Raw genomic sequence first — 19,143 nt, 5'->3', positions numbered from 1 at the left:
AGTGAAGAAACAGCAAGTAAATAAATAAACCTGTAACAGATTCAACTACTGTAATCTTAAACATCTACAGAGCTTTTCATTTTGGGGGGTTTTAAGCTTTACATCTTTTCAGAAAGCATTATGATCCCTCTGCTTTACACAGACTTAAATTCCGTATGTGTAACAAAATACTAAGCTCCAATTTTCTATATTCAAATGCAAACTGGAATGATGTTTGTAAAAAACCTGAATTATTCAGTTATTTCCACTTAACTGTCTTCTTGTCATGTATTGAGACATTCATCTAAATCATTGCTGAAGTAGGAATACAGATGTAATATCAGAGGTGCATTAAATGCATACCAGAAATATTTTTTCTTCATTCCTCTACGTCCCCAACTATTGGGATTACTGGTGGGGGTTGCAAGGAAGGAATACAATTTATCCAGGGCAAGAAAATTTTTACAGAGGAATTTCTCAGATAAATCTCAAAGCATGACAATCCCAAGATGTTACCCTTGGTATGAGTAAAAGTTTAGTTGGAAGAAGCAGTTTTCTCTTCCAACTCCTTAGCTAGATCCCACATCCATGTAAACAAAAAACAGCAATGAAAAGAGAATCTAAAGGGCAAATGAAAACTTTGTTTCTTTCTGTCTTGCACATGAGTGTACAGTTTACAGCAAAACATCTCCCCATATGTTCCACAGCAGAATGAAGTAATCCTTCGGTTTGTTTCTTGCTTAACCTTATTCCTGAATTCTGTATGTGACAAAACTCTGTCATTGCAGGGGAAGGGCACTGCAACGTTCCCACGCTTGTGCACAAAGCACCCAGCTCTTCCTGCTGCTGTCCTTTTGTAGATTAATATATTAGAGTAAAGTTGGTTTTAATTAGTGTACTGACTCTATAAGTCTGTCACTGCTGTCACAATTACACATTTCACTTCCCAAGTCCAGCAAATTACAGGAATATTTTTCTGGAAACCTCGTCCTCAGCTATTTTCATGACATCTTCGTTTACCAGCTCCAGCTTTTCCAGGAGCTCAGCAGGGGCCACTCCCAGCTGCTGTAACAGCTGAGGGAAGCCCTGGTGGTACTTTGTACCTGCCAGGGAAAAGGCTGCAGGAATTGGTCGCTAGAGGAAAAAAATATTTGTTATCTAAACTAGTGTAGCTTTAATGAAAATAAATGAAAATTAAGCTCTAAACCAGAACAAAACTGGGGTCAACACAGGACCAAATCAATTTTCCACTCCACCAACATAGCAAGGGACAGTCACTTCACTGGTAAGACAATATTATGACAGGAAGGAAAAACCAGTATGAAAGAGAGTTTAAAAAGCAATCCAGAGGATGATTTATTCAAATAGCAACAAGATTATCATGACAGGACTACAAGAAGGACTTTAAAGTGATCTTAATTGCTTCATTCTTGCTTTCTTTCACAGAGAGCAGCAAAAATAATTGTTCTCTGATTTTACACCACTGTAAACAGACATTCCATTCTCATAAAGATTTATGGCATGTGGTGCCAGGTCTCCATACACAGTGCAAGCTGCTCCCTGTTTAATGAAATACAGTAGTTATTTGTAACTTTCATAAAGACTGGAAAAAATGAAAGCCAGAGGTTAGTCACGAATTCAACTGAATAACTTAGCATCACACCAAAAATTTACTGAATAAAATTATTTGTGCTGATCTCAAATGTAGGTAAAAAAAAATAAATAAAAGCATCTTGTAGGGGTGTTAACTTGGTACCATTTTTCTTGGAGCACCTGAAATGGTGCTGGTAAACATAAAGTGAATTGCATTTCTCTGCCATGAATATCCAGGCCCCAGCCACAGGGTTTTCCTTTGCAGAAGGGCACAGACCCATGCCAAACCTTCAGTAAATGCAAGCACTGAACTGGAAGAGCTGAAAGGAAAATCTTTCCTCCAAGACACCCTGCATATTTTTGAATTCTTAAGTTATTAAATTCCGCCTCTATTCATTAAGAGACAGAACACACAATTCCCAACACAAACAGTTCACTGAGGTGCCCAGGGAGAAAACTCCTCCATTATCACCATGGGAGCAATTTCAGGGAGATGATACAAAAATTTTGTACTTTCATACAAAGCAGAGCAACATGTGAGGGTGGAAATAATTCACTCACTCTTACAAAAAGCAGAAAATACTTGTATCCCAAGGACCTGTCACTGCTCTGGCCTCACACATAGTGAAACCAGAGCCAGAAAACAGGTGGAAATTTTCTTACGCTGTAATTTAACTTATGCAAATGCACAGCCACAAAATGTATAAAGGTCAACTAAAAGGACAAACAGAGGCCTCACTTTTTATTTTAAAAATCTGCTCTAGGAGAGGAACATTGGAGTTAGAAAAGGGCAGTAGAAAGCAAAGAAGTACATTACGGCTTTCCAACATCTGACATGTCCCCTTTTATTATTTCATGGAATAAATATCAGAGAAACATGATTTCAAAAGGTTAGCACTGGCTTAATCAAGCATGTTCTTTCCCATTTCCAGAGGGAGTCTGCAGGAATTCATTTCGCAAAGACTTCTGTATTTTTAGGTCATGGCTTCATCCTAAGAATTTTGCTAGAAAACAGGTTTTGTGGGTAAAAAAAACCTTTTTAATATATCCCTTTAATGTTATACTACCTGTTTGGCTTATCTAGGCCTGTTACAAGAGCTGAAGTTTCTCACTATTTTTTTTATTTTTTTATTATTATTTGGTTCCAGAATAGCAAATAAACAAAGAGAAAGGAATGAGAACAGGGTTTCTAGAGATCATTGCAGAGTCACCTGGGTTTGATCCCTTACATTTTCATACAATAGAGTGTCACGTCTAGTGAAAAGTAACTCAATATGTGATTACAGTGAAATAACCCAATTATGGAAGATGACTAGTTTTGCACAGAGCCCACGAGCCATTCCTGGGCTGGAGCTCACTCACCATCTGCGTTTTCAAAACATCTGGGTTTTCTTTCACAGACTCTTCAAACAATGGAAATTGTGATGGCTCAGTGTGAGCTCCTGATCAACCAGCACAGACAGGTGAAAAAAGCTTTCAAGGGCTGAAATGAGCTAACAAGCCTGTGAGCAGGCAGGGAAATCCTGAGGAGATTCACATGAATCAGCAGGGATTTGGGGGTGGTCATTCAATGGTTTATTAAAGTTTATTAACAAGATGCCTCCTTTCCAGATAGACTTTCATTTCCACAGTTACAGAAACGTTTTACACCATGAATATTTCAATGAGGAAGGCCAAAACTGCAGGTTTACAAAACATCAATATGGAACTACTTTGCTATTTGAATAAGTAACAGTTATTGTGGAGCTTTTGGGGTCAAGAAGAATCCCAACATAAGAAGCAGAGTACTGATGCCTCAAAGAATTAAAGGGAGGATAAAAAGTATTTTCAAAAAAAAAAAAAATTTCTTTTGTATGTTCAAAAATATTTCTTGAATACAAATCATTGACTCTTTAACCCACGCTGGGTCATGTGGTTCTGTACATCAGTGTAATCAGCATTATCCTAAAATATTTTACCTCTATGGGATTTGTAGGTAACTTTCATTTCCTGTCAGTACTTCACCCAGAAAATAAATATTGAAAAATGTGTTTGACCTAATATATTGGGTATCAAGGAGTACAAATTACAGCTGAGTATCATTTCCCTTATACCCTTTGCAATGACTGCACATAAATGCTTTGCCATATTTTAAATTTTGATTTTTTTTTCATGGTTTGTTTAAGCATAATCCTTCTGCTTTATTCATGTAATTAGTCATCACTAAACTGATGTAAGTAAATAGTCTCTTGAAGAGCCCAAGGAGACCTCATTTTCCATAGGAAAATGACTTTAAATGAGCCATGGAGCACATCTTTCACCTCAAGGAACACCGGAGTTCACATGGAGAGCTCTTGAGTCTGTCCTTTCAGTGAAACCTCTTCGAGCAGTTCTCATGAATGACGGGAGAGCAATCAGGAAAATTAAGGACTTTCCAAAGACAGGAAAGGCAATTGCTGTGAAGTTACTCCAGTATTATTGGTGAAAGTAACTGGTTTTCTCCTGTGTGGGAACGTTCATCTGCCAACAATTCACATCTGAGACACCAAAACAAAGTTTTGGTTGACAGCATTAGGAAAAAAACATGGAGTCCTGTTCCAGCTCTCCCCGTGGCAACATGAGAAAGTTTAGACCACAGTGACAGTGACTTTTCTATACAGGTTACCTATTTGGCTGAGAAAAAGAAACAATGAAATGATGCAACCCAACCTCAAACCATGATCCTACTGCAAAGCTCTCAAAATGCACTTGTTGGAAGGCAGAAAGCCTGGGTGCTTTTTCAGAAGCAAAAAAACATTTTTTAGCCTCACAGAAGGGCTATTCATCAGGTATCAGAAATAAAAAAGCATTAGGAGAGCATCACTGAGCTTTTGAATTAGCCCAGTGAAAGGAAATCCAGCAGGGATACACACAGGCATTTTAGGAAAGGAGTCATTTAGGTAACTTTCCTCTCCTAGTACTGGTAGTTCCTTGTAACTCACATAATTCATCTCTTGAAATGAAATACCATAAAGATACAGGATGTATGAAGGATACCAACCAAATAAGCCAGCCAGATCTCTGGAAAATAAATAAAAATCTTTGTATGCAGACTGTCCATCCCCACTATCTCTCATCTTCCACTGGGGCTTTATTTACCAATGTTCCTTTTGTTTCACATTAGTATTGAGACACTCAGCTTTTTACTACCAAAACAACATTACTGGGCTACGGGGAATACCTCACCTTCCTCCAATTGCACTCTGTGACTGTGGAGAATTATCTATCAAACCAATTAGTTCATTCACTTGGAATCTGCTCCCATAATGCCATCATGGGGGAGCTTCTCTTGATTCATGGGCATTTTGGGGAACTTCAATGGATATAAAAGCCAAGCATTTAGGTTACAGTGAGTTATATTATTTCTTGGAGCAGACAGCCAGGTCTAATTGTAAATCTTGAAAACAATCCTGCTGATAATGGCTATGCTTCCTGAAATCAAGTCCGTGCATGGGGTGTAACCAGTTTCAAAATGAATCCCAGATAGCCAAGTTTTGGTAAAGGCAGATGGATCTCAGAAACAAAGGAAGATTCTAAAATTTCCAAGCAACTCCAAAAAGAAAGAAATAAATAAACAGTGCTTTAGCTCTCTCTTTAAATAAAAAATAAAGCTTGCTGATTCATATTTTTTGGATTTTCAGTAAATAAAATTTTATCGTAATAATTAAGACTTACATACTTTACTGCCCCAAAGGATTATATTGTAATTCTTTAAAAAGCACAGTGGCCACGTTTTGTCTGATTAACAGTTTTTTACAGCACCAGTCTAATTTTCTTTTCAGAATCAGTCACCCATATTGACTTTGCTCTTCCACAGCCATAAGTTTAAACATGCACTGGAGTTACTGTAACCCATCCACAGAACATGATAGAATCCAATTTACTTGACATCTTCTTGGGTATCTGCTAAATTAAAGTATGTAGTGGTAATATTTTAACTAAGTAAAATTTGATGTGTTTATATTACTATTACTGTGCAATCAAGATTATAAGTTGTCTGAACAGCTTATGGAAACTTTCAAGAATCAATGTTATGCATTAATTCTTCTCTAGACAAATTTTTATTGCAGGTATTTAGTATGCAACACACTAAGCATTTTGCATAATTATATGACTTCATAGTGTCATTTTTATATGCATTGTATACCCCAATCTATAGGAAAAGTTGCTTAGAATGAGGATTTAGGGTGGTTGAGGATAAGTATAATTCTCTACTCAAATCTCTTATCTAGTACATGTATTGCACAAGAAAAACCTGCAATATCAAACCACTAACACTTCACACATCAAGAAAATTTACAAAAATTTACAGCTTTTTCCATTAGGAGCTTTTAAAATAACACCATCCAATTTTATTAATCCTGTAAAACAGAATCAAAACCTTACATACCCACAATAACACTTAAAGATACTATGGCCAAGAATTCAGCATTAAATCCAAAATCAGTAACAATTTAATCCTTCCAACAATTTAATAAGAGCTGAATTAAGCCAAATAGGCTGTTTACTTATAGTATGTATTGCACGTGTGCATAAATGCCATACAATATATAGAAAGATAAGCATAATTGAATATCAATAAAAATGCCTTAAGACATCATCTCCTCATCTGAAAACATTTGGCCTCGACTGAATGCTAAAACACTTCTCACTTGTGTTGGGGATGAGAAGCCAGAAAACCATTAACTAAGTCATTTCCATACATCTCCACTTAACAAGTGAAAAAGAAGGTAACAAACAACCTCCTCCTCCACCCCCTTTCACCAAATGGTGAGTATAAAACATTAGGCAAATAAAAGAAATATAAAGCAAATTTAATTTTCCACCGTGTGCTCATAACTATGGGCTTTTCCTTGATGAGCCAGAAGTCTTGGAGCAGCACCTCTGTGAACCTGGCAGCACTGGACCAAAGAGAGAAACCCAAGAGCCAGAGACAAGCTGGAGAGGGCAAACACACAGATGGGAAGGGAATTTTTTAAGAGGAAGGCTGAGCAGAGTTCAAGGGAGCCATTCCAAGCAGCTTTCCATGGCAACAGAGATTTGTAGGATAAATTTAAGTATCAGAGGAAGATAAGAGACTGAAGACTCTTGATCTCGTCAAGAAGTGAGGGATTTTGGTTCCCCAGGTAGTCTGGGTGCTAAACAAGAAGAGGTGCAAGCCTGACTCACCTGCCTTGGGAAGGCAAAGTGACAAAACCCAAAGCACATATACTGCCTTTAAATTCTCCTCGGAGGAAGTGTTTCACAATGCTCACTCTGAGCTGAGGTACAATCAGCAGATCTGAAGAAGGGACCGTACTCAGGGGAAATTCCATTTATGCTTATCCTTTATATTCTCCTCTTCAGGCACCATCCTCGGCCTCTGGGCAAACCTGCACCTGCTCCTGTGTTATGCTAATAGGCATTACACTCTTTCTTTGAGCGAAGGATCAGCCTATCAATCTAGAAATGAATTTCCTTTTCCACTGTACAGTTAAGAGCAGCAGGTCAGAAGCAAGTTCAGTTACAAAATTTCTGATATGTGATCTAAATCCGTACTTACATATCACCCCAGCTCAAGAGCAGAGCGTGACTAACTGCTTATCCTAGAATTAATCCTACTGATAAGCACAAAATACACCCACAATGAACGGTATTTCACTGGCACTCACTGCAGAGCCCTTGAACAGTCACAAAACAAAGCACATTTGTGTTAAAGCAGTTGCAAGGGCTCCAGTGCTGAGCTACTGCATCCACACCAGAAGGAACCCAGGAAGGCTGTGGAAAGCTGCAGGCACATCCAACAATCCAGATAAGGACATAAGCATTCATTGCATTCTGTGATGGAGGGTGAGGTAATGTAACAGAAATGTGCAGACAAAAAACTCCAGTGCCTCTACTTTTTCTGACTCTACCCACACTGTTCCACACATTTGACTTAAATCTACATTTTCTTTTTGGCATTCTGTTTAAGCATGCATCAAATTATTTAGTTGCAAGAATATCACACATCAAGAGATTTCCCAAGCATTATTCCCATAAGCAAATAATACTCCAGGCAGGAAAGCTTTACCAACATATATTCAAATTACTGAGACTTTACATGGGCAGTAAAACTATTTCTTCTGTGAAATAGCTTTGCTTGTTACTTTGCCTTAGTTATGCAGAGGCAAAATGTCTTTAAGCATGGCTCTGATTTATAGTAAATATCAGAGAGAAAACATAACATCAAGAAAGGAAACGTTCAAAAGACTATTTATCTCCTTACAAGGCATGGTAATTCTTTCTAGAAATTATTATAGATTTAACAGTCATATCACACACTGTAAATGCTGCAGTGCTACAGCAAACTGAGTATCTCATTTCCAGCTATAAAAAAACCCCATGTTTGTTCAATGTGAAGAGGACTGAAGACATCTTCCTTAACCTGCACAACATCTTCGAAGAGAGAAACATCATAATCCTCCTACTGAACACAAATAAGTAACAGAACTTATTCTATGGGTTGATGGTTTTTAAGGTCAGAAATTTTTATGAGTTGCATTTGACAGCACAAAGCGTGCAGTACAACACCAAATAATAAATTACTTCTATGGATTCCTATGAAAATACGAAATTATACTTTTGAGTTTTTCCAACCTAGGTATGAAGCAAAAACGATTTGTAGCTAATCGTGGTATATGCTACAATTGTTAGATTTTTTCGAGTATCCATAGTGCAATTAAATTGCAAATGCCACCACATCAAAGTTCCATGGGAGCTCAGGGTGCCCAAAAGTCTTCAGGGGTGGATTTGCTTAAGCAGAAAGGAGCATCTGCACAAATGTGAGAGTTCATCCATGCCCGTTTTATTTTTGCAACTCTGCGTGTCCTCAGAAAAGAGTTTCATGCTCAGTTAACTGAAATAGTTTCTCTACAAGCACAAAGTGGGAGTTCTTGTTCATTTTCATTAACAGAACAAAGGGATTTAGATGCCAACCCTTTGGGTTCCTTTGAAACAAAAAAAACCCTTTTGTGTGGGATGACTAATAAACAAAACACCTGTTCTTACAAGTTGTTAAAAGCCTTCAGTTCCACACATAAAAGATGAGTATTTGTTACATTTCGGGGACCTTATGTAACAAAGCTTGTTCAGGAAGTTGCAGTTCAGATTTCGGTGTGAGGGGCACAAGGGAATCTGCTTCCCCTGAAACTGTTCCATCTCCTTTTGCCTCTGTGCCCCCCAGTGCCATACTCTGGAACAGTAAAGTTAAGTTTACAAAGTACGAAGACTGCTTTTCTTTTGCTGGTCCTTTAGAAATAACCCATGGACGTTCTGGTGTCCAAAATCCAGTCTGAAAATTACTGGCTTGAAAGCAGCATCCCAGTATTTCCATCCCATACCTGATGTTCACAGCAGCAGTATTACTTCACTATTGTTAAACATGTCATTAATTAATTAAGGATTGACCTTCACAACGAATTACTGTGTTGTCATACCAGAAAGGAAAAGAAAAAAAGCTATGACCTGATTCCTTGCAGTATATTGTTATATATCCCACAAGAACTCCTGAAATACAGGTGAAATGTGGAAGAACAGGGAAGACTTCACTGCTCAGCTCCCACTAGGCAGTTCTGACCTTCCTCTTAATGACTCCTAATTCTCTGTATATAAGCAATGTGATTTCAAGTTTGTCAGATAATAATACTTCATGTTACATTAACAGATAATTTTAAAACCCCACATAATTAAGCTGTACCAAATCTCCACCTTTTCTGGAGGAAAAGTCTTCTTTTCCTGTCAAGGAAGACAGTCTTCTGGAGCAAGTAGTGATTGTTCTGTGTTCAGGGGCAGATCCAGCTCATATTAGAGAGAAAAGTGTTGATTTTTCAAATCCCTACTAAATAAGACACAGAATGCATTGAAAATTGAGAAAGAAAAGAAACCTGAGATGTAAAATCTTTGCCATTGCTTGATATGTTCCATCCCAAAGAAAACTGATGAACTTGGGATGGAACCCAAGTGAAGCCCTTCAGGAGATGGACACCTGGATAATCCCATGAGACCTGCCATTTCTCCTGGTGGATGGACATTTGCTGGTAGATGCCAACAGTCTGTCAGTCCATTAGAAACCTCAGAGAAAGAAGCAGAAATGTAGAGGAAAGCTCCCTTCTGATCCTGCCTCACCACGGGAGTAAACTGGGTTGCTAAAGATCAGGTCAGGAGCAGGGTACTCAGAACAAAAGCATCCCTATAAACCATGCACAGAACAAATGACCAGGTTTTTGTTACCAAACACATGCTGCAGGGAGTGGACCAACATCCTACAGCAGGGATCTTCTCCTCTCAGCCTGCCTGGCACAGACTGCAGAATCACTGGCAAGGGATTCAGAATCCCTGAGCCACTCAAAGGATCTTGGATAACAAGAGTGGAGGTGAGGAGCAAAACTCCACCCACTGGAAAGGCAGCAGTTCCCCATTATTGGCCTGGACAAGAAGGGCAGGTGTTAGACAGCACCACAAGAGAGAAGGAGCCAGGTGAGCTCCCACTGACCCCCTACCAGGTGTCCCACAAGATTAAATTTCATCTGGAACATTGCCTCTAAAAGCCATTTCTGGTGACAGCTCAGCCATGTCCAGCACATCTTACACCAGTTCCACTGTCCAGAGCTGGCACAGAACCAGAGATAAACATCCAACATGCTGGAAACAGATGAACAGTGCAAAACAAATTAACACCCTCACCGGTAGCAGCAAATATTTCCTTTCACTCTTTGTGGATTATTATTAGTAAAAATTTGGACAAACACTGGTTCACAATAAAAACATTAAACATGAAAGTTTTATCCAATTCTAAATGAAGCACTTTCATTTGAAAACACAAACAGGTAGTAGGAAATCCTGTAATTTGAATTTGTGCTCTTTTTCAGCAAATATAGAAAAGCACAGAGCAGAAGTAATGCAATGTGACAGGTGACCAGACACAAATCACAAACAGTTAAGGAATGCCATTTACAAAAGCCCATTTCTTCAAGTTAATCACCCTTATTAATAAACAAATACTAAGAATAACATGATTTAAAATTAGTGAGGGGCAATAAAAGTTTAACTCACTCAATTACAGCAATAATTGTCGATTACTCTCCATAATGTAGCTTAGCCAGCACTAATGTCTGTCACTTGAGACTGCATTTATAAAATGACTGGATCATAAAAACAGATTTTCACAAAAGCCACTTTTCAACAGCTCTCAGTTTCCAAGATATAACAGGTTTCCTTTGTAATAAGGAGTGAGCCTAGTCTTAGAGTGAGACAGAATAATGTATATCTTTGTAAATATTTCCTCCTGGAAGATTTGCTTATCCCCAACAATAGATGGAATAGTTTAGCACAAATCATGTCACAATGCCACATCTCATGAAGTGTGTTAAGCACATCCACACAGAAACAGTTTCTAATCTCTTTCAAGTGAACATAAGTCTGGTCCAAATGTGAGTTTTTTACTAAAAGAGGTTTTTTTACTACATATGGATAATAATGTGTTGCTATTCATGCCCATAATACAGGATATAACTAAAATACAGTATAACTTGACTTAAATTATCTTAGTGTCCCAATTGATAACACAATCTGATTGTGGAATAAAAATTAAGGCTGAAAGAACTGTAAATTCTATTAACATCTGATAAAAAATTCAAGCCTGCAAAATAAACTATGTTCTGCATACTAAATTTTACACTATATGTGTAGAATTATTTACACCAAAAGTCTTCTGCACAGTTTCATCCCCCTCCAGAACATTAAGAAGCTCATTTTCCTTATATTTTTTTGCCCAGCCAACCTCATTAAGGAGTTAGATTTATTATTATACAGACACTCCATAGAAACAAGACATACTAACATGTTTTTGCTCTCTATGAAAATATCAAACAGCTTGTGGTGATCAGTTAAAATGTCCCATTTGTTTCTTCTATGAACAATTGTTATTTCTTACAACCTCACCTAAACCCCTGAGAAAGAACAGATTGTATAAACTATACATGAGCAAAATTCAGCAGAAAGCACAGAATCAGGTATAAATAAACATCACGTAATTAAAGTAATATACAGATGCCTGGGGCTCTAACAGAAATTAGCATATATGGAAAAGTATTGCCTCTTCATAAAGAAGGACTCGAATTATTGCTTGAAAATGAGACTACCAAATCAAAATGAGCACTCAGCTGAGCAATTATATTTGTACATACCTTGGTCCCTGTGGAAATTAAGGGGATATAAATAATAAAGGATATTCTCATCAACTCATTGGTATCAATTGCAATGCAACAAGGAGAGGAATTTGAGAAGACAATGTTAAAAATGTTCTTGTTTTTTCAACACCCAAGCAGAAGAACTACAAATTGGGCCTGATTGCTAACATCACTATCTGGGAATTTGAGAGAGATTTGTCACCTCTTCTGTTTCTTTCAGAAAACTGCTAAATGCACACAGGTACATGATGAAGCCCATGCCTTCATACGAATGAATATGAGGGAATTTCCCAAAGTATTTAAACATTTCCACAGTTTCTTAACACGTTACACTCAGACCTCTTCCCGCCCTCACCAAGCAGTAGCTTCAACGCTTAGGATGAATTCCTGCCAAAATCAGAAAAAACAGATTAATTCATTATTTCATCTTTGGTTTTCCTGCCCAGCATAAAGACATGACTTTTTTTTCCATATTTTGAGAAGGCAGTCCATGTAATGCTTCTACACTAGAAAACAGAGCTCTCTGACTATCCCTTGGTATTTCTCTCTTGGCTGTGCAGGCCAGGATCAAAAGTACCTTGTTGTTTTGATTTTTTCTTTTGGTTTTGGTTGTTTAGTTGGGGGTTTTCTTACGTGTCTTTGCATAAAAATATGAAAAGTGGACATTTAAAACCAAATACTAGTGATGCAACCAATTAATCAGTGAAATCAACTGAACATACTGAGTACAACTACATCAAGGGAATAAGCCAAGAGAATAAAATGTAATTTCCATCAAAACAGATGACAAAATGCTTACTCTTTCCAACCATAAGATCATGAAGTTCATTATGCATGATTGGCATACTTCCTTCTTGCATAACAGCCTGCTCACCACAACCCAGTTAGTCTGAGTGTTATGGGTAGGTGACACCAACTGACTGGAGTTACAGGATTAAAAGTAATGACTGCAACTACAAAAACCTCTGGAATAACCTCTTCTCACCCAAGTTCTATATTCTAGGAGGTCATAAAGCTGTCCAGTTCCCTGCAGATACTCTGTCTTTTCCAAGGCACATCATTATACATTCCCAGGTTCCATCCCATGTAATAAAAACCTGGTTTAGAACAAATTTGTGACCTCTGTTTGTTGCATGATACACCTACTGCATATAAAAAACATTAACAATAACATGTATAATTCACACAATACACAGTAAGAATCCCCACTGATACCCAAAATACCTACATGTTTATATACACACAGCAACAACATATTCCTCCTGTCACACTCACTCCATACATAGTGATGATTTAAGAGTTTATGAATAATTTGAAGAAACTATGGAACCACTACAGAAAAAGAGACATTTACTACTTTAGTCATTAAAAGCTGAAGCATCAGACTTGATTTTAATCAAGTTTCATACTGCCAAAACTATTTCAGTAGTTTTCAGAAGAGGGTAAGAACAGTGATTTCTAGCTCATTAAAACCAGAAGAACGTAACCTATAATTTACCCATCAGCCAAATTAAGCACTGGAATAGCAACACTAATCTGGATGAAAGTTTTGCAGACTCGTATTGAAGGTAAGTGGGATGAAGCATTTTGTTGCTTGTTTTGTTCAGAACCCAGGTCACGTTCTGAGCTCTGTGTGTATTCCCTCTCCAACCAAGGTCACAATTCCTCTTCACATCCCAGTTCCCTTTCTGCAGCCCTCCTGCCTTCCAAGTTTCTCTCTGGATTACACCTCAGACTTGCCAAGGCCATTTAAAGTTAATGAAGGCTGAAATTCTCTTCAGGCTACAATTCTTCCACAGCACTTTCATGCTTGTCTTTCATGTCAGTAATACTCTGTGTACCCAAAGAAATTTAACTTAGCTTTACTACACTTCCACACAGGCAGAAAGGAGTAGCAAATTTCAGAACACATCATGCAGATCAAGCATACAGAGATTGCAGGGATGTTCTTTCCTTTAGATTTTGTCAATTTCCAGAATAATATCTCAAGCAGTTTTTCATAAGGAAAATCCCAAAATAGTAAAGACCTGATCCAAAATCTGAAATTATTTTCCAGCTGGTCAGTATCCATGCCTGCAAAACCTGCACTCATAACTAAAGGAAAGCAAATACCCATCTTAGTATCTGTGACAAATTACAGCTTTCCTCATAATATTTTAACCTAAACAACTTCTTTATTTCTACATCTATGCAGGATCCCAGTAGAGTCGTTATCACGTTAGGAGTATGTTTCTCCAAAACACAGAGGTCTTTTTCTTATGATCAGTATATCACATTCATCACCATTAACAGTCTCAGTGGTGTTCAACTATTCAAACCTGGCTGAGGAAAAAATTGATACAAAAATCCAGGTACTGTCATGAGGAAGTGGTGAGGGTGGGGACTACTGGAGTTTAGTGATAACATAATACCTGAACTGGCATATGATCATAGCAACTTCCAAACAGAACCCAACCACATTCTAGGGTTTCTTGAATAGCAAATACCTTATGATGGTTCATTTATTAAATGAAATGACATCCAACCTTTCTCCTTTTTTTCAGTTTTTTACCAGCCTTGGAAAGTGGTAAACAAAAACCTAAAAACTTAACACTTTCTCATCATCTATGCAGATCTGGCATGCCCTGCTTTCCATACATGACAAATCTCAGATTTGAAAATTCTGACATTCTGAATTTAAATTTAAAGCCTTGCAGTACCTGTGTGCTTGGCTGTTTAATACCCAGTAATAGAAAACATTCGTTTTTGCTAAAAGAAAGCAAGAATCCGTTTCCTTGGAACAAAAAGGGTGCAAACCTCTTTCTTTTCATTTTAAAAAAGGTGGATCTCTAATTTCCAGATCTGTGAAGGACTCCTTTAAAAATCTCCTGGCACAATGCTTTCTTGAATTAAGAGCCTCGATGTTTTGTGGAAGGCATTTTCTTCTGTCATTAAAAGGCTGCGACAGAAACCACTTTTGGGGTTTTTAAAAATAATTAAGAGAAAATTAAATTCCTCCTGTTTTACAGGAGTTGTTTTAATTAGAAGTAGAAGGGAGACATAGCTCCCAAGTGACCCATAGTACATTTGAGACAAACAAAAATGTCGTTTTCAGCAAAGAGACGCCTGTTTGTGGGTGTTGAACCCCATGTGTGCTGAGCCACACTGATGATTTTTGCAGTGCTCACAGCTAATTTACAGGCTTTCCATAAACATAGCATTAGAGTGTTTCAGTGATTCCTAAACATAGAGGAGTTTATCCCAACACGTCTGTCTGTAATTATCCTGCTGAAGGAAAGCAAAGCAGACAGAGAAATCACATCTTAGAAAAGTGATTCCTGGGAAATTACCATATAAACCTTTCCTGATTCTGTCCTCTCTTTGGAATGTTTCCAATTTTTGCTGCTTAACACATTTTTAAAGACCTCTACTCACCAGAATAGAGTTTAAAGCCATTGGAGCTTTGGGGGAAGCTCATTGCACAGGAGAAGGTTTAGCTAAGCACACCCACCTTAGGAACAGCACAAATGGGACCCCACACCACATAACAAATTTTGTGATTACTTTTACTTGACCAAAAACCACCACATGCTGTTATCTGTTCCTTGTAACTTAAGATAAAATGCCTGACTGGAATTGCTAATATTGTAGCAAACAGGAAACCTCGGTTTTTAGCTTAGAGGAGCAGCACTGATTAGATAGCAGTGATTACAAAGTGGCTCAGGCAGAGACGCAGTGCTTGTCTCACATCCATGGAAAACTCTCTCCTCAGGATTTATTGTGCCAGCCTGTCTGGATGAGCCCACTCCAGGGCGAGCCAGGCTGTCTGATGGATCAAGGAAAAGACAAAACGGGTCCACAATTAAAGCTGAGCAAGTCCCACTCCTAGCACTCCTCATTAAGCAGGTGTTTAAATTCAGAACGCACATGTCCAAGCTGCTCCAGGCAGTGCTGTGACTGCAAAGCAGGGAGCAGAGGGAGCACAGAGCACACCAGGACTGCAGGGCTCCTTCAGAGCCAGCCCCTTCTGCTCCTCACCACAGGCCTCTGGCTGCAGCAGCCTCAGCACAACTCTAGTGAAGACAATTCTGACAACTGCACCCCAGTTTTTATTTCTTTTATTTCTTTTTCTTTTATTTCTGTATTTTATTTTCTTTTACTTCTTTCTTTAATATTATTGTTCCTTAATTTTAGTTTTAAAATAAACATGTTGGCTGATCTAAATCATAGACTGAAAACCTGACTTTTAGTTTTATGGGAGCTAAATAGGAGTTAGTGAGGTTTCAACTCCAAGTCTTATTTAAATTCAAGAGAAAGTCCTCAGCAAATTGAGCATCAGCCAGATTTATCACTAATGTACCAAGGAAAAATGTCTGCTATTTTAATAAATGTGTACTATTAAAACTTTTTATTAATATTTACTTTACATATTATATTATTTAGCATAGTACTAAAATAGTAATGATAATGTTTTATTTATTATTAAATTACTATTAATAATAGCACCAATCAGTGTGATTTGCTTCCTTTGCTGTGTACTGAGCTTTAACTCCAGTGTTACTATATCATCACACCTTTGATTTGGCTGTCCAATAATTCAATATAAGGCTTCAAGCTGACAAGTCAAGCCAAAAGAAACTCATGCTCAATGCTTGAGGAGTCAGGTCTGAAGGCAGAATAGAAGGGAATTCTGGCAAAGAAAAATTTGCAATTCTGTTCCCATGCTGGCATTCTACTTTTTGGTCATTGGCCTCTTTAGTTCCCTGCTGCTTTCTGTTGTCGTGGAAAAGATACAAGCATAAAAAATTCCTCAAGTTTTAGGGTTTGCTGGTCAGTTTCGTGGTTGGGGGAGTTCCCAATTTTTCATGTATTCATAAATGGTTTTCCAAGTAAATAAGGAAATGTTGCCACTTAGCAAAATCCATTCAACAACAAAAACATGATTTTCGGAATGCATCTGTCACTCCAAAACTGTGACCAAACTGCTCTCTCCATTTAACATTCCAGATTCTTTACATCATCTCAAAAAACGAGTTGGAAACACAAGCACACAAAACCAATTAGGTTGCATCAAACTTTCATTATGACAACATGTATTGATGCTCCTTTATTCAAGCCCAGTTGGAGAGCTTTTGACATGGGGAAAAGCTGTTCCATAAAACCCTCAATTTCTTTCTCAGGGTGACAGTCAGGGTACTCAACCATGGACTTTTCTAATTGTCCACCAGTAAAAACTGCCTACTGCAAAGCATTTATTCTGTACTTACATACAGAATCCTTCTTTGTGTGCATTGCCCTCTTTGTGAAAAATATCTAATGACACATGATGTAGTGAGTGTCCTTTTATAGCCTTAGACCCTTCATTGATAGTCCTAATGAAAAGTGCCTCTGCAAACATTTTTTATGACCACACTAATTAATTTGGCAAGGTCTGTAAAACAGTCTCAAAATTGATCTCTCAGATTTTCAGAAGACACATACATATTTATTTGTGCTTTTGCAAAATGCTACATCAATGCTGAACGGTGCAAGAATTTAATATGATATTAGTTTAACCTAACATTGCTTCAATCAATAAATTAAATTAGAATAATTTACACTCCCATGACTAAATGCTGAATTTAGCAGTTTTGCCAGATACACAGCCAGATGAGACCAGAGAATTAATCTCATTAAGAGTTCTTTATGCTGTGCTTTTCTAAATCTGAATCTAACTTTTCCCATTGGCCCCACTTGGTTATGATGGGCCTTGAATGAAATTTACCTTAGGATGCAGAATACTCTAAATTGCCATCAGCATGAAGCATCACCAGGATCAGCTGCATTTGAATGAGGCCAAAGGAAAGAATTCCTGTGCCACAATTTTCAGCATGGAAAACTTTCCTCTAAAATAAGATGTTGACTGTCACTTGGCACAGCAGAGAGACAAAACTGTCAAAGGAACCATCTATCCTTATCTATCTCCTTTGATACTTCTAACTCTTCTAATGCTTAGCACTGCTAAAGGCTTTAAATTCCCTCTCCTTCAGGGGGGAAAAAAAAAGTCTCTTACAAGAATAAAACATTATTTGGCTTAATTCATTCTACAGGAGAAAAGATCTTCTGAAAGCTGAATGATGGTCCCAAGGCCACGTGCACTGCAGGACTAAAATGTCCTATGGGCTTAAGGTTCATATTCTTGGAGATATCCAGGTAGATGCCCAGTCCAGTTCAAAGGGTTATCAGAGCCCAAATTCTTTTGGGATCCAGGCATTAGTTTATTGCTAACACATCCCATACTTTAAAGCAGGGCTCTGTGTTTAATAGCTGTTGGCATTGCTCTGAGAGAACTATCACAGTTATCCAACATCAGCTACATGTACTCGTTCAACAGAACCAACAAAAACAGGAGCTGCCAGACTCGTGCATCCTATGGATTACACTGCAGCAGGCAGAGAGTTAAGGGTACCAAGGCCACAGATCACATGCAAATCCCACAGCTGGCTGCTTTTGAGAGGAGACAGCACTTCTGAAAGTTGCCAAATGACAACTGCAGAGCCTTGATGTCCTTGGAAACTTCAGAAGAGGCGTGGGTATAAGCAAATCCACGATCTGTAGGCTGCTTTGGAAATCCCTTCTAATTGTTTACTGTCACCCTGTGATACGTGCAGGTTCAAGGATCATGACAACCTTAGGAGTGCCAAGCAAAGCCACATGTTGTCATTTACCTACTGAGCACACACTAAATGCTTGGTGTTTTCATACTGCCCCAAAGAGTTTTCACACCAGTTTGAAATATGACAGAGTCGGCTACAAGTTATGGAAGCACAAGCTAAGAATGATAGAAACCATGAGATGACACAGTTAACCAGCATATAGAGAAGGCAAACAACATTGTGGGGTTCTGCAGGTATCACCAAAGAGGGGAACATCCCAGTTCACCATTGCCAACTTGGGTGTAAGTCAGACCAACTGGAGGGAAGGGCATAAAGATGGACAGACCACTGAGGTACCAATACCTCCTACCTCCACCAAGAAAACTGAAATTATGCTCTTTTGATGTCAAGACTGAATTCATGTTAAATCCTTCACTGTTAAAACAAGAAGGAAATAGCATTTCTTTCTTTTATGGGAATACAGTCAGCACAAGGGCCATCCATGGGGAGAAATGGTTCAGAATCGAGCCAGAGGCAAGGCACAGTCTCTTCAGTCAGCAAAGCTCTTAGTGAACAAAAGCTGGAGCCGTGGCTATATGGGCCAAATCCCAATCATTTCCTTGTGCCACAGGGCTGAAGAGTGAGAGAGCAGAAATCCAGCACTCCCTGTATGGTGCATGGAGTCCCACTGGCTCCTTTGATTCAACTGCAACCATTTTAAACACTGAAAA

General features: G+C 38.2%; 1 protein-coding gene across 2 annotated transcripts in view; it reads right to left on the bottom strand.

The window, feature by feature from the left end:
• Positions 1 to 19,143, bottom strand: part of GRIN2A (glutamate ionotropic receptor NMDA type subunit 2A) — a gene marked incomplete at its 5' end in the record, with an annotated part of 159,509 nt that overhangs the window by 70,926 nt on the left and 69,440 nt on the right. The window lies entirely within an intron of this gene.

This window comes from Zosterops lateralis, assembly GCF_965231275.1.
Source record: "Zosterops lateralis genome assembly, chromosome: 15".
NCBI lineage: Eukaryota > Metazoa > Chordata > Aves > Passeriformes > Zosteropidae > Zosterops > Zosterops lateralis.
Note: the sequence above shows the minus strand (reverse complement) of the source record. Positions and strands in the feature narration are given on the sequence as shown.